Source organism: Ochlerotatus camptorhynchus, unplaced genomic scaffold, assembly GCF_037179485.1.
Source record: "Ochlerotatus camptorhynchus isolate MF236.1 unplaced genomic scaffold, CSIRO-AGI_Acam_v1.1 ptg000251l, whole genome shotgun sequence".
In the NCBI taxonomy this organism is placed as follows: domain Eukaryota; kingdom Metazoa; phylum Arthropoda; class Insecta; order Diptera; family Culicidae; genus Ochlerotatus; species Ochlerotatus camptorhynchus.
Genome location: NW_027040741.1, coordinates 2,383,820 through 2,402,327, shown reverse-complemented (window position 1 = coordinate 2,402,327; position 18,508 = coordinate 2,383,820). Strand labels below are relative to the sequence as shown.

The following is an 18,508-nucleotide window of genomic DNA, read 5'->3' as shown; positions in this document are numbered from 1 at the left end:
ATTTACGATTATAGATTTTTAATCTATCTAGCTTTTCTGTCGTGCTTAGAACTTCTTAAAAATTTGCACAATACCCCTAAAGTTTTCTAAATTTCTCAAGTTCGCTTGACACTTGTGAAGTTCTCTAAAAATTCTAGGAACTTCATAAAAGTTCCTGAAAAGTCTCGGAAGCCAAAAGAACAACTTTGAGGTTCTTACATCTTCCAGTAAGTTTCCCATATTTTCAGCGTATTAACATCCCTTAAGTTCCTGCGTTTGTTTATAGAGCTTCACTGAAAATCTCAGCATTTCCTTCCATTCCTCAGAACTTCTCCAAAGTTCCTACAATTGTTGTAAAGTTAATGGGACTGCAATGAAGATCGCTAATCTTTCATAAAGTTAATTACGAACTTGAAATACATCATTTATTTTTTTACTTAATTCTGGCACTTTGAATATTTTCAATATCTGCAACTTGTACTTGGAATACGAAACTTCAAGACATTGAATATTTTTAGATCTTGGACTTACTTTGTTGGAAAACTCCGGTAATAGTATCCAGAAATATGTGTAGACATCCTGTATATAGAGAAAGACGATTAAACGTCACAACGCAAAGAATAATCCTTGTTGAAATAAATTCACGCTAAAAAAAGTTGGAAATAGTGACTTATTACAAGAAAAAGTGACTTTAGTGACTTGGCCTTTAAAAAAGAGACTTTTTAGTGACTGACTTGAAAAAAGTGGCCAAGTCACTAAAAAGTGACTCGCTACCAGCCCTGCATTATGGATAAAATCTGCCTGCAATAATTTCTTATGAATGCAAGAAGCTTGAACCCGGTAGTTAGAAGGTGACAGCTCTACCGCAGCTAGAATAGCCCATTCCAAGAACTCGAGCATTCCGAAGCTATTTTCACACATGATAAGCCCCGCTCCAATACATTATCGATGCAAATATAAACCATTGATAATGTACTGAAACTTTCAATCAAGCAGTAGTGCAATACTTGATTGACGCGTATTTAGTAAGTATTGAAATGATCGTCTTGAATTAGATGGATATTTCCTATCAAGGACAGAGGAACGAAAAGGTAAATAAACTTAGCTGAGCGTAACTACGCGGAGGTTAGAACAGTCGGCACCACATGCAACGGATGAGAATTCGAAATTTTTCACTTAATGCACTTGTCAACATCACTTCTGTAATTTCAAATTAACACTTTTTAAAAATGAAATTGTAAATTTATAACATTTTCACTAGAACGAAAACGACGCAGCTAAACAAAAACACGTAATTTTCGCAGCGCTGCCTACTTCGATCATCCTCTCATCTCAATCAAACGTACTTCTCGGATAATAAATTTTTTGTCGGTCTTGGAGCACTATGTAAATCTTACATGACATGTTTGTTAAAGTTACTTTCTTGCTGATCAATACATGACTATAATCAGAATTTACCTACAGCACCTAAAATTACAGTTACATTCTATAAATGAACAGAATCCAGTCGTAAATATGACAGACCCGAGTTGAGAAAAAAATCACACGTTTTCATTGTATCTTCGCGAATAGGCCCCTACTTTCTACAATTCAAACCATTACGGCTGTTAACTTTTCCTCTTGTATCCGAACAATGTATCTGCGCATCGTATGTGACACATTTACGGAAGAAACAAAGCAACGATAAACATGGGTTTCTAGCAAAGAATGCTCTGCACTGGTTTATTTCTGTCTTATGATACCTTTTGGTGATAGATTGTCCCAGTTTCCTCGTCTACTCGGAACGCGTGCTGCAATTTAGCTCACATTCTGTACGTGCTCCAAATTCAAATGTTCCTGTTTGAAAGATTGATCATATTGCTTTGCATGTTTGATCGTTAACTTGTTGTTCCGCATGTCAAAAAATGTGTTTAAAGTGTAAGTGTATTCAAGAGTTGTACATCAGTTGGTTAAATGTATTTCCTGTACCACTCTTATTAATTTGCAATAGCGTTGTCCACTCTAGAGAAACAAAATTATAATAATACATCCCAGATACAGCTCTACTACCAGTCGGTGGTTGCGCACATCGAAACGTGGTAGGCCTAAGATCGTTTTATTTTCTCCGATGTCCATGCGAGTTTATACATGTAGACGAGAAGTACAACCCCAGCGAAAATGTTTAACACCGCTTTTTTTCATACCAAACCGAATAGACCATACAAGTAAAATCAATTAAATCTAGCCCAAAAGAGGAAACACAGGCAAGTCTGCGTTGAGGTAGTTAGAAGCGGATGACTGGCCGAATGTGATATGTAGGTATCTAGCTATCATGTGTGCGGTAGCTACTAGTGGTGGCGGCTGCGGTGAATGTCATGTTGCATCTAATTAAATTTTCATTATCTTTTACCGATTATTTACTAGAGAGAACTAGTGTCAACACTCAAAGGAACATGCGTTCACCGTTATCGGATTAGGTAGAGTTGATATGTCGATTGAGGTTCAGATACTCGAATCAGTATTACTATGCTGGAGGTGGCGGGTTCGATTACCGGTCCAGCCGAGGAAATCTTTCAGGTTTGAAATTTTCTCGACTTCCCTGGATACAGAGTTTCATTGTACTTGCCACACAATACTTATACCACACGACACTTTTATGCATTGGTTGGCATACAAAGCTGCCATTTAAGAACTGTGGAAGTATTTAAAACTCTAAGTTGAGAGCGTACAAAACGTTTGCAAAAGAAGCGTTAAAATCAAAGCATAAGAAGGATAAGAAGTGTCGATTAGACATTTAATCTGCCTTTTTACCTGTATGCAATACATTCACATTCATTACAGACAGCTAAAATAAGTATTTACCCTTCTTTTTTCTCTTTTTGCAGGAAACTATGTGACTGCGATGAATGAAAGGTGATGAGGTATGTTTAAGAACAAAAATCAACTTTTAGCAGTAAATAACTATGCTTATACGCTATACTTACATACAGTGTGAATTAATTTTCGATTCACCAACATTAATGTAGGTCCCTAAATGATTCTAATTAATGCAATATTAAATTTGTTTCATTGAATCATAACGTTGTTCTACGAGTAATCGATGGAAGACAGAGTGAATCTCGTACATCCTCCTCAAAATCATCTTTTTTGATAATTACTCTTCAAGTAGTTTGACCAGTCTGCACCGCTCATCATTATATTATCATAAACTTTCACTTTTAACCATAAGCTATTCGCATCATCCTCACACAAGGAATAAAAAAAAACTTTGTAGTTTCGCACAGTTTTCTCTCTACCACGCCTCGCGATCCAAAATCAGCATCTTCAGTTTCTTCAACCATGTGATGTGCCCACCATGATCACATCTCTACAACAACAAGAAGAAAAATAAAACGAACGACTGGATGAAATAACTCGCGTGCAAAAGGCACCACCGACCAACAACGGACAGAAAATTGAAAGAGGCATTTAATCAATCTTTTAATAACCAGCATATTCACCAACGCCTCGTTCCGTCTACATCGTCGTCTTCGTCGTCGTCAACAACGCACTATCTCATCGGTCAAGAGCCGTCGAAAGCAAACATGACCCCAATTTCAGTTTCATTTGGGGTCTTAACACCCCTTGAGTAAGGGATGCCAACATGATCATGGAATGACCATATTATGCATCTGACATACTGCATAAAACTGGCATCACTTTAGTTTGTGATTTTCCTCAGCCTGCGAGAAACACGTATCAAAATAAAAACGTACCCCTAAGAGTAGCGGAAGGGGTGAACCGAAGAAGAAATTATGAGAAGCAACAATAATAATCACCACATCACAATTGTGGCAACAGCTAGTTGTGGTTCATTGGTCAGACTAGCACTCGCGCTGTCCGGATTTGTACCCATAAGCGGAGGGTAACACTCTCACTTTTGATACTGATGCAGTTGACCTACTTGGCCTTACCACTGCGGTGGCATCACAGAAGTAGAAGGCGAGTACCAATGATGTATACATTTTTTTGTTGTGTTACACCACTACAATCTTCAATGCAATTTCGGATGGCGAATTTTCAAAGGTCAACCATCTGAACAGTGTATTCGAATTATCGATTGTTCGTTCTTTCTCTTTTTTGATTTTCATATTTCATGTTTGTTCGGGTATTCCGATATTATACAAAATTTTCCGAGATTTCGGGAAATATTTTAAACTTGTTAAAATATCGAAGATTTAACAGTGGGATGGTGTAGTGGTAAACGTGATTGCCTCTCACCCCAGCAGGCATGGGTTCAATCCCAGTCGGCGCCGCCGGGATGTTCTGAGACATAATAACTCTGATCATGCCTTCCTTCGGAAGGGAAGTAAAGCCGTTGGCCCCGGTTTATGAGCAAATGGGTCGATAGGTAGGGTCCAGGTGTGGAAGCTGCCTTCCTGGCGTCGGTAGTCAACACGGAAAACTAGATCGACGGAAAACAAATCAAGGGAAACGAAAAAAAAAAAACAAATCAAAAATCGAAGATTAAATGTGTTTGTTGCATTTTAACATGTTCCAACCGCACGGAACTAAGACTGTTAAATTATAGAAATATCGTTGATTTTTTTAAAACCCTTTTCGATCCAGAATTGAGTTTTTGGAGTTTCAGCATTTCATAAATTACAGAAGCAGTACAATTCAAAAGATCTAATATAAAAACACTTACAATAGTGTATACTTTAAAAATGTTTATGCATATAAACTATTAACATATTGCTTTGTATTTTAGTGATTTATTGATGTCCGAAAATTGTTATCCTCATTGCCAATTACTTAAGACTCTGATTTTAATTTGAGGCTTTGGCTTCACTATTTCAAACTCAATTGAAGTTCTCAAAATATTGAGCATTGACAATAATTTCATCTAAAGCAAACCCCACTCGTATCAATATAATGACGCGAAGGTGAATTATTGACAATAAAGCTTGAGTCATTTAATATCTGTACGCACTGTTTTTTTTTTTACTGCAGTGCTCCTAGCGGTCGGACCTGGAATGTTTTTTTTTCTCTTGATTTGTTTTCCGTCGATCTTGTTTTCCGTGCTGAGCACCAATGCTACCGACGCCAGGGAGCTCTCACACCTGGACCCTACCTATCGACCCATCAACTCATGAACCGCGGACCAACGGGTTTACTTCCCTTCCGAAGGAAGCCGTGGTGTGCCTCAGAACATCCCGGTGGTGTCGACTGAGATTGAACCCAGGCCTGCTGGGGTGAGAGGTAATCACGCTTACCACTACACTATCAGCGCCATTGATGTGGAATGTTTTGACCGCAGTTTGTATTGAAATGTTTCCTCACGATTCATTTTGTTTAAAAGAATTTATACTTGATGGAATCCGTGAACCGAAAATTAATTATGGACACCCACTTAGAAATTCTAAAGTTCAAAAATCGCGAAGCGTTGAAATTGACTAAATCGACTGTGTGCAGTGTTCTCAAACGTTTCCGTGAGCGGCTTACTATCGATCGGCAGGATCATAGCAAGCGTCGAAGTGGAACTAAGCATCGGAAGCTGCATTTGAAGGTGTTGAGAACGGTTAGGGCAAACCCAGGGCTATCGGATTATGCTATCGCCATGAAATTCAATGCCAGCCATAGCACCGTCAGAAGGATTTGTCAGCGAGAAGGAATTCGAAATTTTCGGGCCAGTAAGACTTTTTAAACCTGATTTGGAATCAAACCTACCGCCTCCGGATTGCTATTACCGTCCTGTTTGTGCAAAGCGTCTTGTTGGGGAAATAGATGTAATGTCGGCCTAAATGCCCCTAATTTGGGCACATACATAAATTCAGTAATCGACTAAATTTTCAACAGCGACCAAAAATATCTACTAGTACCGTCCCAATGACGCGTTCAACTAGATAAAATTGATAAATTACAGATTTTTAGCGATGGGCCAACATAAGAGCCATTTCCCCTATCACACATTTGCAAAACAATCACGACATAAGCAACCAACGCAACACAGCCATTAACTCATAAAGAATGTAATAGTGAAGTAGAAAATCTTTGCAAATTTCTTCCTGAAACTATAAACCACATTTTCCGTAGAAAAGCGCGACTGCGACTTCTTTGCATTAGGAGTTATTCCGAGAGTCGAAGTGACTTTTGTCACTAGTGAAGTGTGAAAAGTCACGTCGTAGTGACGTGACTCTCTGTGCAAATCAAATGGAGAGTCACGTCACTACGACATGACTTTTCTCACTTCACTAGTGACGAAAGTCATTTCGACTCTCGGAATAACCCCCATTAATTCCCGACATTTCTATCAACACATCTGTCAATAACCTATCTCAACACGAAGCAAACAAGTTGTTTTACTAAAGAACCAGGACCTGGCGGTGTTGCAACCGTATTCTTTAAGAATCTTTCAGAAGAACCTACACTTCCCTTAGAACGCCTATTTAAAATGTTTCTGAAAAATTAAAAATTCCCTGTAATTTATAAATGCTTTTATTTGGTGTCCATTTTCAAATGAGGTGCGAAATCTAACATTCTTAATTATCGTGGAATTACCATTATCTCTTGCATCTCAAAATGTTTTGATCAATGTAAACGACAAAAAGTCCAGCAAGTTAAAAAATTAATTACAAGCCAACAGCAACAGCACCACCTCCAATATTCTAGATTGTGTAACTTTTATTCATCCGTTGCGAAGTCATTAGGATAGTCAAAAGACAATAGAAATAGCGCATAGCATGCATGCAATGCATGTTCTGCGTCCCCTTTTTGCGTTGATATACTACTTGATACTTGATGGGCTACGAATCGCCTTGTTGATTCTGCGAAGTAGTCTTCTCCACTGGACTCGGTTCTGAGCGAATCGCTTCCAGTAGCCACGAACGTTTAGCGACCTGATGTCCTCCGCAACTGGAAAAAGCCAACGTGTGCGAGGCTACCCTGGAGTTGACGACCTCTACCAGGTTCCAGGACAAACGACAAATGATGATTTTCATTTCGTAACAGCTGAAGTGCCCAACGTAGAGCAACTTTATAACCTAACGTGGTCTTTCTTTTCTTCATGAAATTAAAGACAGTAATTCCGACTACTGTATAAAAATCAACTCTGATGGTCTTTTTTCCTGAGGTTGGAACTGTGCTCGTCCGCACCTAGCAAACCTCGAATAATCAACTCATCAGAACAACTCTCCGATTCTTTATTCTTCAAAACCTTTTATACATGAATTTGTTACTTAAACTCTACACAATAGTTATTCTCCAGTATGCACATATAAAGCGAAACAGATAGATTTTCTCTTGGAAAGTCGGTGTCTGCTTTTTTACAAGAATTGATGCTCCCCGTGGTAGGAACGGTTATGTAAGATGTTTAATGTTTACTTTGAGTTTTCACGATGCACCGAGTTAAGCCAGCGCGCATCGCGGAAGACGCGGTAGCAACTGTTTATAAAGAACTTAAACTAAAATGCGTGGTTTGTCGTTGCTGCTGTTAAGTTGTCGAGAGCGTATTTTCTCCTACCGTACCGTCTATTACTGGTTAATTTCCTACTCAGATTGTTGTTGGAATTTGAGGCCTTTGCAACAGCGACGAAAGCTGTGTTGTCAATACCATCGTGTATGGTTGAGACTTTGCAGTACTACTCAAAACTCCAGGAACTTATGGAGCTGTTACATCCTAAGTAAATCCTAGGAGCTTAAAAAATTTCAAATCTCTGCAAACTTTCCAAATTTCTACGATCGCAAGTATGTATGAGTCTTGGATCTGCAAGAACATTCAAAACTTAGAAATCTTCGGACAACCTTTAAAACTCTAGAGAACTTTGAGAACATTTAAAACATCCAGCGACTCTCAAAGCTGAACTTCATGGTATCAAGCAATCATTGAAACTCATCAGAACTCCAAGAAATTATGACTACACACCAAATTTAAATCGCTGAAAATCAGCAAAATTTTGCTGATTTTAGACTTTATGCAAGATCAGCAAACGTTCCAGCAAAATAATGCGGCTGATTTTTTCAGTAATTCCAACTTCTGTCAAAATGGCAACCTTTTACTGAAAATCAGCAATATTTCTTTACTGATCTTTCAGCAATTCAAAATTCTGACATTTGGCAGCATTTTGCTGATTAAACTATTAAATTCAGTAAATTGAATTTGTTTTAATTAAAAGAGCTTCCAGCTTCTCGTTGATACAAATATACGAATAATAAAGATAAAATCGCCAGACTCTTTTCCAAGTATCATATATTGAATATAACCAGTGTCCGAGCCAGTAGTGTCCTTACCTACATAATTTAATGTATTTGTAGTTTTTTTAACCTCTTCCTCCTCTTGCGGTTTGACCGGTGGTGTACGAATGCAAATACAATGCCATACTTGCGACTGTGATGCTAACAGTTTGACAGCTCTTTGACTGGGTGTGAGTTTATGTTAGCTGATTTTTTCGGTAAAAAAGTCGTTTACTGTTTTTCAATAAAGCATTGGATTGCTGATCATGATCCAGTAATTCGTTTTACTGGTAATGAAAACTTAAATTTGGTGTGTAGGAACTGTCCAAAAACATCTGGAATTTTAACAACGCTCATAAACTTCTGGAGCTTCAGAGAGCCTAAACATTTTTGTAACTTCAAGAATTTTCCTTACTTTGATAATTTTCAATACTTTCATATCTACAATAACTGTAAAACTCCTGCGGGAAAAATTATCTGAAGAACTCTCAGATCTTCAAAAAAATTTAGAACTCAAGCAATCTGCAGAGCTCCTGGAAAATCCGGTGATCTGGATACTATTAAAACTAGAATAGCTTCAGGAATTTTTCATCTCCAAGAACTCTAGAATATCCAACAACTCGCGTAAAGCTCCCAACACTCTTGGAACCCTGAATTTTTTTCCCGATTTCTTTAAATATCGAGGCTTCTAGAAACATCCACAACTGTTGGAACTCTGGGAGCTGTAGAAGTTCTAATCTCGTACTGCACCATGGAACCACAGAATGGTCCTGTATTGCGGGAGCTTAAGCAACTTTTGGAATTGTGTAATTTTTGGAACTCGAGTACTCTAAATGAGTCCGTTGATAATGTTCTAAATATGTTATGAATATCTTCAAATTTTATTCTATATTTTGCGAGACACCTCAGAAACAATTACCCAAATTCTGATTCATCCTACTTGACGGCTTTGAAAATGAGTGTAAATTAAAGTCGATTCTGATAACAATATTAGCAACCGCTAATCGTTATAAGTAATTGAGCGGCAAACGAAGGCCGAGATTAATTCCTTCACTGCCGTGAGATGACAAAGTGGCGTTTTACGTGCATTTAGTGCACATTAGATGGCAAATGTCTTTTTGGTTATGAATTATTTGCCTCGCTATCAGCACAGATGCCGTCAAATTGATTTATGATATTTACATTGAACGAGAAAGCCTTTGGCGGCAAAGGCAACAGCAGCAACCACTACGCCAACGCATTTCTTTGGACCGAGAAGGAGTGCAATTGTTGTCTGTTTGTGAAAAATTGCCGAAAAGCAAAATAAATCACAAGAAAATTGCGAAAGGTCTTGTCCTTCCAGGTGACTCGATGCAAGTTGTTCTGTCTTGTTGAACATGTGTTGCTACATAGCAACATCGCAGTGTGAGAGTTTTCAAGGACCCCAATGAAGTAATAAAACTTTCTCGCATGGTGTTCACCGGTTTTGAGGAAGTATGATTTATAGCGCACCAACTGGGGTTGTGTTCGGTTATTAGGACGAGATTTTTGCTCTTGTTTTCTTTTTCCATGAAACCATACAAATTTCAATATTTTTGCATAATAAATAAACATCAGCAGAACTAAGACCGCAATGGAAACCATTCTTGTGATTTGTCTTGTTGTAAAATCTTTTCAAGTTAGTTTTATATGTCTATTATATTGGAGGACATCAACGGTTCGCTTTGAGAATCGTTCGAGGACGGTTGTGTTTTTGCTTCGCTTTATTATATTGTTTGAGTCAGGTTGTCTTTGTGCTGGTGTGCATTTGATTAGTTTTGTGTCCCGGGCGTGATTTGGAAAACTTTGTGCTGATGTTGCTTAGGTGCTTGGTGTGCTCTCGCTTACCTTTGTTGCCGGTGTGACTCGACCGCACTGATATATTGTCAGGTTTTTGCGCTGTGCATTGCTTTTGTGCACAGAGCAATTTAAAAAAGAAAAACCTGAATTTATCCACCTATGGTGTGATCAGACCCTTCTTACTTATGCAAGTTTATTTATTTTATTGTCATTATCAGTGACCAAGCCCCCCACCCCCGTGTCATCGAGTGACGCTACGCCACTGCCTGGGGGTACCCGGAATATATCCGGGTGTAGTCTATTTGGTGAGGCTACCAATCACCTTATCATCGTATTTTAATGTGATTTAATGGGTTTTAATTCAATTCATATTCAAGCAACTTCCCGGGGTACCCGGAACATGTCCAAGTGTGTCCAATGTGGTCTGGAACACTTAACACGACTTGCATTGATCTTATTTTTGAATTCTGTAGTAATTTGATGTGTCGCATGATGGTTTTGATACGTTTTCCGTTAAATCCAGCGTGAAGGCCCATATTCACCGGATCTTATTCCGGCAATATCTCCGGAACCGGTTCACCGATTCCAAAACCGTTCAATAGCGTTCAATGGGACCCCAAGACCTATCATTTGGCGCCGAGTTTGTCCAAATCGGTTGAGCGGTTGCTGAGAAACGTGAGCGCATTAATTTCGTTACATACACACACACATACACACATACACACATACACACACACACACACATACACACACACACACACACACACACACACACACACACACACACACACACACACACACACACACACACACACACACACACACACACACACACACACACACACAGACATGTTCCGATCTCGTCGAGCTGAGTCGAATGGTATATGACACTCGGCCCTCCTGGCCTCGGATCGATAGTCGGTTTTTCAAGTGATATCTATACCCTTCTTTGTAAGAAGGGTAAAAAAGTGATATCTAGTTATGGTGTGGTTGTAAACGCTACAGGAGCAATTGTTTAAAAAGGACTAGAAGAATTCTAGTCGATCTTGTTTTTCGTGCTGAGCACCAATGCTACCGACGCTAGGAAGGCAGCTCCCACACCTGTACCCTACCTATCGACCCATCCTCCTCGAGAATAGTTCAAGTATCGTGGATGCAGAAGACTGTCGGTATAGCATTTTGTAGATAACCAACTTCGAGCGACGGTGAACTTTATTCAACCGGAGTGTTCTTTGGGATCCAAAGGAAGCACGATTTGCTGCCATAATGCGACTGGTAATCTGCTGGTGCCATTATAGGCAGTCACCATATACATGAACTCAAACATCATTGCTCATAACATCATTCACGTTGCTGAAGAAAATAATATTCTATTTGATCACGATCCTAAATTATCATTAAAATAACTCTATTTGAACTTTGTCACCATCTAGCGAATCATTTTCCAACTAAACTGTTCATTACTGAAGTGTATGGTCCAGTTGAAAAACTTGGGTGAAGAAAAAAAAACTTGTTGCGGTCTGAAGTTATCATTTGAATAAAAAAAAAATCGATCTCTAGTGTCCCCTGACGATTGATTTTCTAACTTAAATATTTGCTACTAAATGAACCTTGCCCATTTAACAAGCTTTGCAGAAAAAAAGGAATTTTTTATCTGGTCGCGATCTCAACTTAGCACTAAAAGAACAATTTTAGTATTGTGCAGCCACCAAAGGAGTCAACTTCAGGCATGGAAAATCATTTGCATTCATTTCATACATTCATTTACATTCATTTGCCTCTAACTTTTTTCATCAACAGCATTCCGCAAAATAATGTATTGAGCTTTTGTAGGTTTTGTTACTAGCTACAACTTTTGCTCATAATTTAAATCTGTATCTCTTATGCATCACGAGCTAAAGCGGACAGAACTTGATACTGATTTTCAGTGAATGTAAAATACATTCACTGAAAAACAGTAGTGGCTTCTGTTCACTCTGGTTCGTCATGCATAAGAGACACGGATTTGAGTTAAAAGCAAAAATTATAGCTAATAACAAAACCTACAAAAGCTCTATACATTATTTTGCAGAATGCTGTTGATGAAAAAAGTTAGAGACAAATGAATGTAAATGAATGTATGAAATGAATGCAAATGATTTTCCATGCCTGGTCAACTCTAAACAAAACTGATCACTACTGAATGGGTTTCCTCCATTTGAACAACTTCACTGAAGGCAGGAAACACTAGAAGAGCTTTATTTGCACTCAAATTTTTCACGGATATGTACTTCTGGACAAACTGACGGATTTTCTACGTCGACAATGGATCTAGTGATTTGCGTTGTTCGAGTTTCGGGGACACTCTCGAGTCCCTTCGAATCTTGCGGGGGGTTACGGCAAGCTAATGTGCTCAGAAATGAATCAGCCATCGGCTGAAATTCTCTATATTAAAGATAATAATAATAATAAGCTCATGGGCGTGCATATCTTCTATTCAGCATCGAATATAAATGTGTGATCAGAAAAGCAGGAATAGACACGAATGATATGATCTAAAGCAAGTCTGTCGAGCTTATTTGCATCGCCGATGACATCGACATCATTTCACGGAACTTTCAGACGATGGCGGGAACGTACATTAGACTGAAGCCTGAAACCAATCGGATCGGAATTAACATTACCGCATCGAAGGCAGGTAGTTCTGGCCTGGAACCAAAACAAACTTTTATAATAATCAGCGTAGAAGTCGTCTTTGGGCAAAAGATTTGTATACATTATTTGCAACATTTCATGAAATGTCTCAGAACTTTACATGATTTATAATGTTAACTTATATGATTTGTGACGCTTCATTTATGTGCATCATATTGAACAGAAATTTACACTACTTTTTCGAACTGTATAGAAGAATACACGTGGAATCTCACTATTGAAACATTAATGTTTAAACTTCTTTATGATGTTTATTGTTGATAGGCTTTTTCACCAATAAAGGGTGTCCCACATCAAATTGCATCACGGAAAAAGACGCTGTTGAAAATTACCTAGTTGACCGATCCTTTTCAAACTTTCAGACAATAAAATATAACCCATTTGTAAGATTTTGGCATATTAATTTCATTCAACTTCAATACCATAACCGTACACTCGCACCTTACGCTTAACTCCACTCATTAGGTTCTGTACAACATCTGGTTGCAGCTTCTTCTGTACGGAAACCCACTTTTTCTTCATGTCTTCCTCAGATTTGACCTCCTTGCGATGCTTCCGTAGTACCTGCTTCATAATAGCTCAGTATTTTTCGATGGGCCTTAGTTCTGGTGCGTTGAGGCGAGGGGGTTCATGTCCTAGGGTACGAAAGTGACCCCGTTGGCTTAGTACCACTCCAGGGCAACATTTTAATAGTGGAACGAAGCTAGATCCGGCCAGAAGATCGTAGGGCCCTCGTGTTGCTTCAACAGAGGAAGCAGACGCTTCTGTAGACACTCCTTAAGGTAGATCTCCCCGTTTACAATCCTGGTAGTGACGAACGGCACACTCCGTTTGCCACATGAGCAGATCGCGTGCCAAATCATGTATTTCTTGGCAAACTTTGAAAGTTCCTGCTTCCTTACTTCCTCCGGAACATCCAACTTGTGCAGGGCGGTGAAAAACAGTAGCCCCGGAAGCTGCCGGAAGTCCGCCTTGACATCAGTCTCATCATCCATGATGAGACAATGAGGCTTCGTCAGCATCTGAGTGTACAGTTTCCGGGCCCGTGAATTTCGCACCGTATTTTGCCGTTCGTCACGATTTGGAGTATTCTGCACTTTGCCTCCTGGTCCTTGGCCCTCTGAACGAAAGACTTGAACCAATTCAACTTTTTGGCCACATCCCTAACCGAAGCATTGGGATTCCATTTTAATGCTTTCACGACACGCGTGTGATCCTGATCATTAATAGAACATCCATTCTGACCGCATTTCTCCTTCCGTTCGATGCTCAGAGTATCGTAGCAACGTTTAATTACACGACTCATGCACGATTTCGAGTTGTTTTTCGAAGTCCCGATGAGGGAGTTAAGGAATTTCCAGGTGCTTGCGCAAAATCAATTCGCGACGTTGCTTTTCGGGTGACTCCATTTTGTCCAACTTTCAAAAAACTGACAGCGATAAAAATACAGTGTAAATAATACACTCTAAACTACTTCTACTCAATTGTTCAAGAAAAAATACCCAATGGGTAATTATCAACAGCATTTTTTTCCGTGATGCATTTTGATGTGGGACACCCTTTAGATCAATTTTATCACCCAGAACAATTTAAATGGGATTTCAACTAGTTATTTTTCCGATTTATTTCAAAACGCGTATACTCAGTGCACTAGCATGGCTGCTGGAACGTTGATAACTAGCTCAGTAGGTGGTCATCACCATTGTTTTTAGCTGTCCGATCTCCTCCTAGACTTCGCGATCACGATCTTTCTGTTGTTGCTTATTTAAAAAAAAAAACCCGAATTTATCCACCTATGGTGTGATCAGAGCCTTATTACTTATTCAAGTTTATTTATTTTATTGTCATTATCAGTGACCAAGCCCCCCACCCCCGTGTCATCCAGTAACGCTACGCCACTGCCTGGGGGTACCCGGAATATATCCGGGTGTATTCTATTTGGTGAGGCTACCAATCACCTTATCATCGTATTTTAATGTGATTTAATGGGTTTTAATTCAATTTATATTCAAGCAACTTCCCCGGGGTACCCGGAACATGTCCAAGTGTGTCCAATGTGGTCTGGAACACTTAACACGACTTGCATTGATCTTATTTTTGAATTCTGTAGTAATTTGATGTGTCGCATGATGGTTTTGATACGTTTTCCGTTAAATCCAGCGTGAAGGCCCATATTCACCGGATCTTATTCCTGCCATATCTCCGGAACCGGTTCACCGATTCCAAAACCGTTCAATAGCGTTCAATGGGACCCCAAGACCTATCATTTGGCGCCGAGTTTGTCCAAATCGGTTGAGCGGTTGCTGAGAAACGTGAGCGCATTCATTTCGTTACATACACATACACATACACACATACACATACACACACACACACACACACACACACACACACACACACACATAGACACGCACACACACACACACAGACACACACACACACACACACACACACACACACACACACACACACACAAACACACACACACACACACACACACACACACACACACACACACACACACACACACACACACACACACACACACACACACACACACACACACACACACACACACACACACACACACACACACACACACACACACACACACACAGAGAGAGAGACACACACACACAGACACACACACACACACACACACACACACACACACACACACACACACACACACACACACACACACACACACACACACAGACACACACACACACACACACACACACACACACACACACACACACACACACACACAGACATGTTCCGATCTCGTCGAGCTGAATCGAATGGTATATGACACTCGAATGATCGATAGTCGGTTTTTCAAGTGATATCTATACCCTTCTTTGTAAGAAGGGTAAAAATGAGTTCATTTCTGTTCGGCACTTTTGTTTGTATCGCTCCGTTGTATTGGTTTGGTTTGGTGGTCTTTATTGAAGAGATTATATCTGTTGTATTTCTCGATCTGATGGTGCTCTCAATAATGATTTTAATTTTTTGTCTTGAAAGTCAAGTAAGCTCATTTTGTAAAAAAAATACCTGTATCTCTTTTTATATAGAAGTTATACCCAATTGAATAAAAAACTAACATAGTCAAAATAATTTTATGTGTTTTAAAAATAACATATTTTTTTTTTTTCGTTCGATGTACTTTAAGTTGCGGCCTTCCGAATGATGACTAAAAAATTTGTGTGTATTTTTCCGTGCTGAGTTATTAACGTTTGAAAATGGCATATTTTATAAAGAAAATCGATAATATCGATTGATCTTTAAGAGATTCAGATTTACTTTATTTGAAAAAAAATGTGCTTGTTAGCAATGTCTAAAAGTTAGGTGAAGATGACATTCACGAGACATTTTAAACTGAAGATTACGAGCTAGAAAACTATTTTTTCAGGTACACCCTAATTCTATTCTGAAAAAATACTCTAAAATGAGAAAGTTAAGAGATAGTACAAATGTTTCCTGCACAAAGTTGCCTAAAATAGATTCAGCTACAACTTTGCTCATGATCATAGTCTTTATTTTTAAAAATAAGAAAGTTATATTTTGAGTATCAATTAATTTGAAGATCACCCTAATGTTTACAATGACCAACAGAAGTAACTTTTTAAGCACATCAACTTGACCAAAGACACCAAACTTCTACAGGGAGATTCAGAATAAAATGGGTATATGGTCAGGTATTTTGGTTTTAAAGCGTGTACAAATATCAGCTTGTATTTATGGAAGGAATTGAAATTTCATTCGTTTGCGATTTTAAGCAGTCATGAACGTGAAAACGGAGCATGTCATAAATCTGTATAAAATCGTGTGTTATCTTTTAGAAGCTGAAATCTCTTCGATAGAATGAAACGTTTATTTTTCGCATCATTATAGAGGTCCAAAGAACCATGCTTGGAAAATCTGTTCAATATCAGAGCTTAGATGCATCGACATGTGGTTTAGTTTCTTGACCTATGTGGCTGGTAAATAAGGGAAAATGTGAGAGATTTGAATTTAAGTATGCTGAGGTGAAGGTTATATATGTAGTATATCTGGAATATACTGATATCAAAAATTCACGCAAGCGTTCAATCATTATGACCATTTTTAAAAGTGATGGTTATTCCGCATTACCGTGTAAATATTAAAACAAAAGTTGTAAGACTACTTTCCTGCTAAATTCCCATTCTGGACCAATGTGCAGTGTCTCGACTAATCACAATAGGGAGAGTTTATATGTCCCTCTGTACAGAAACAAATCTTGAATTTAACTGGTGATGTAAACATCCATGCACACAAATATACATGCATCCCAAGTAACGAAAAGTTCAAATAAAAGGCTATTTGTGGCTTAAGCAGCTTGGTTGAAGGTGGTCTATAGAATTCTAAGCAGCCTCATTTTTAAGCCGTTATAAGAACTTGAAAGTTCCATTATCATAATTGAAAAGCATTCTAAACAGCTTCTGGTGGAACTTGAACGGAACTTTTAGAAAATAAATTAAGAAAGGTTTTTTTGTCCTCTACACCAATTCTATGTTTTCTTTGCACTTTTATGAAAGTTATTTCTAAAGGCAGATATTAATGTGTATTGATTTATCGGCATTAGTAGTAGATTTGGAGCTGTTTGAAGAATTAAACCCAGTCCTTCTGCGTGAGAGCTCCAGCACGAACCGCTGCGTTATCTGAGATATAATAAAGTAAGATGTTGTCCCGCCTACTGTTGGAGTTTTCAGTGCCAGCTGACTGACTTGAATACGAAACACAACACCTTGATGAATTTTAAATTGGTATTTGCCCGCATGGAATTCCAACACATTTGTGGCGCAGTGGTTAGGGTTAGTAGATCGCATGCCCTATTACTTTTTAATTATTTTTTTTATGTTTGGATAGACTGTGGATGCACTGCATAAATATAAGAATTTTGATTAATTTGGGCCACTGATCATTTAATATTTACGTACATTAAATTTTGTTAATAATAAAGACTTGTGCGGATTGCTTCTTGTGGCTTGAAAGTTCTGTCGGAACTTTATTTGAACTTTATGGAACTTGAAAGTTCTGTCGGAACTTTATTTGAACTTTATGGAACTTGAAGGTTCGGTCGGAACTTTATTCGAACTTTACGGAACTTGGAAGTGATTTTAATCCTTGAATGCGGAACTTTTGGTTACTTGGGATGTAAACTTCCTTTTCACGTAAACTAGTAACTTGCAAGAAATTTTGCTTTCAAAGATGAACTGTTGCACACAATATATGGAATATTGTATGCCATCTCTCATAAATTTACCCGATTTACAATATGAACTTGTGCGATGTAAGACGCTCCAATTATGTGGATCATAGTAACAGAAATTTACATTACTTTTTCGAACTGTGTGACCCCCACCCCCATATGGAGCCACCAATAGTAGTAATGCAATCTGTCACCTTAACCGATGGAAGTCGCTTCGACAGAAAGTCTTATGAAGGTGCACACTTAGAAATTATTATTTTTACACGAGACGTAATTCAGCTTTGACGTAAATCATGGAAAGTAAACAAACATGGCATGTAAAATTAAGTGTCCTGAAACTGAAACATATGCAACTCGACGAAAAGTGCGTTTGATTGAATTGATTTTCTCGTCATGGCCATGGCCGCCATGGCCGCCTACCTTGAAATACCTAGGCAGGTTTAAATCAGAGTATGTATGAAGATTTTTAGTTTTTACTCCATTAATCAAAAAAAAAAGCGATAAAATGAATGCGTGAGCGTCCACGGAACTCAGTTACAAAGATTAAATCACTAAGTTATTGTTTAGTTGATCGAAAGAACGTGCGTTGGG

The 18,508-nt window shown here is 38.5% G+C and overlaps 1 protein-coding gene across 2 annotated transcripts in view; it reads left to right on the top strand.

The window, feature by feature from the left end:
- Window positions 1–18,508, top strand: part of Cad99C (cadherin-99C) — a 396,119-nt gene that overhangs the window by 194,988 nt on the left and 182,623 nt on the right. Inside the window, exon 3 of one of the 2 annotated variants that reach the window (XM_065226462.1) lies at window positions 2,844–2,871. The gene's annotated coding sequence lies outside the window, so the exon portion shown is untranslated. Of the gene's footprint in view, window positions 1–2,843; window positions 2,880–18,508 lie in introns of both variants that reach the window. The other variant, XM_065226461.1, reaches the window with a different exon arrangement.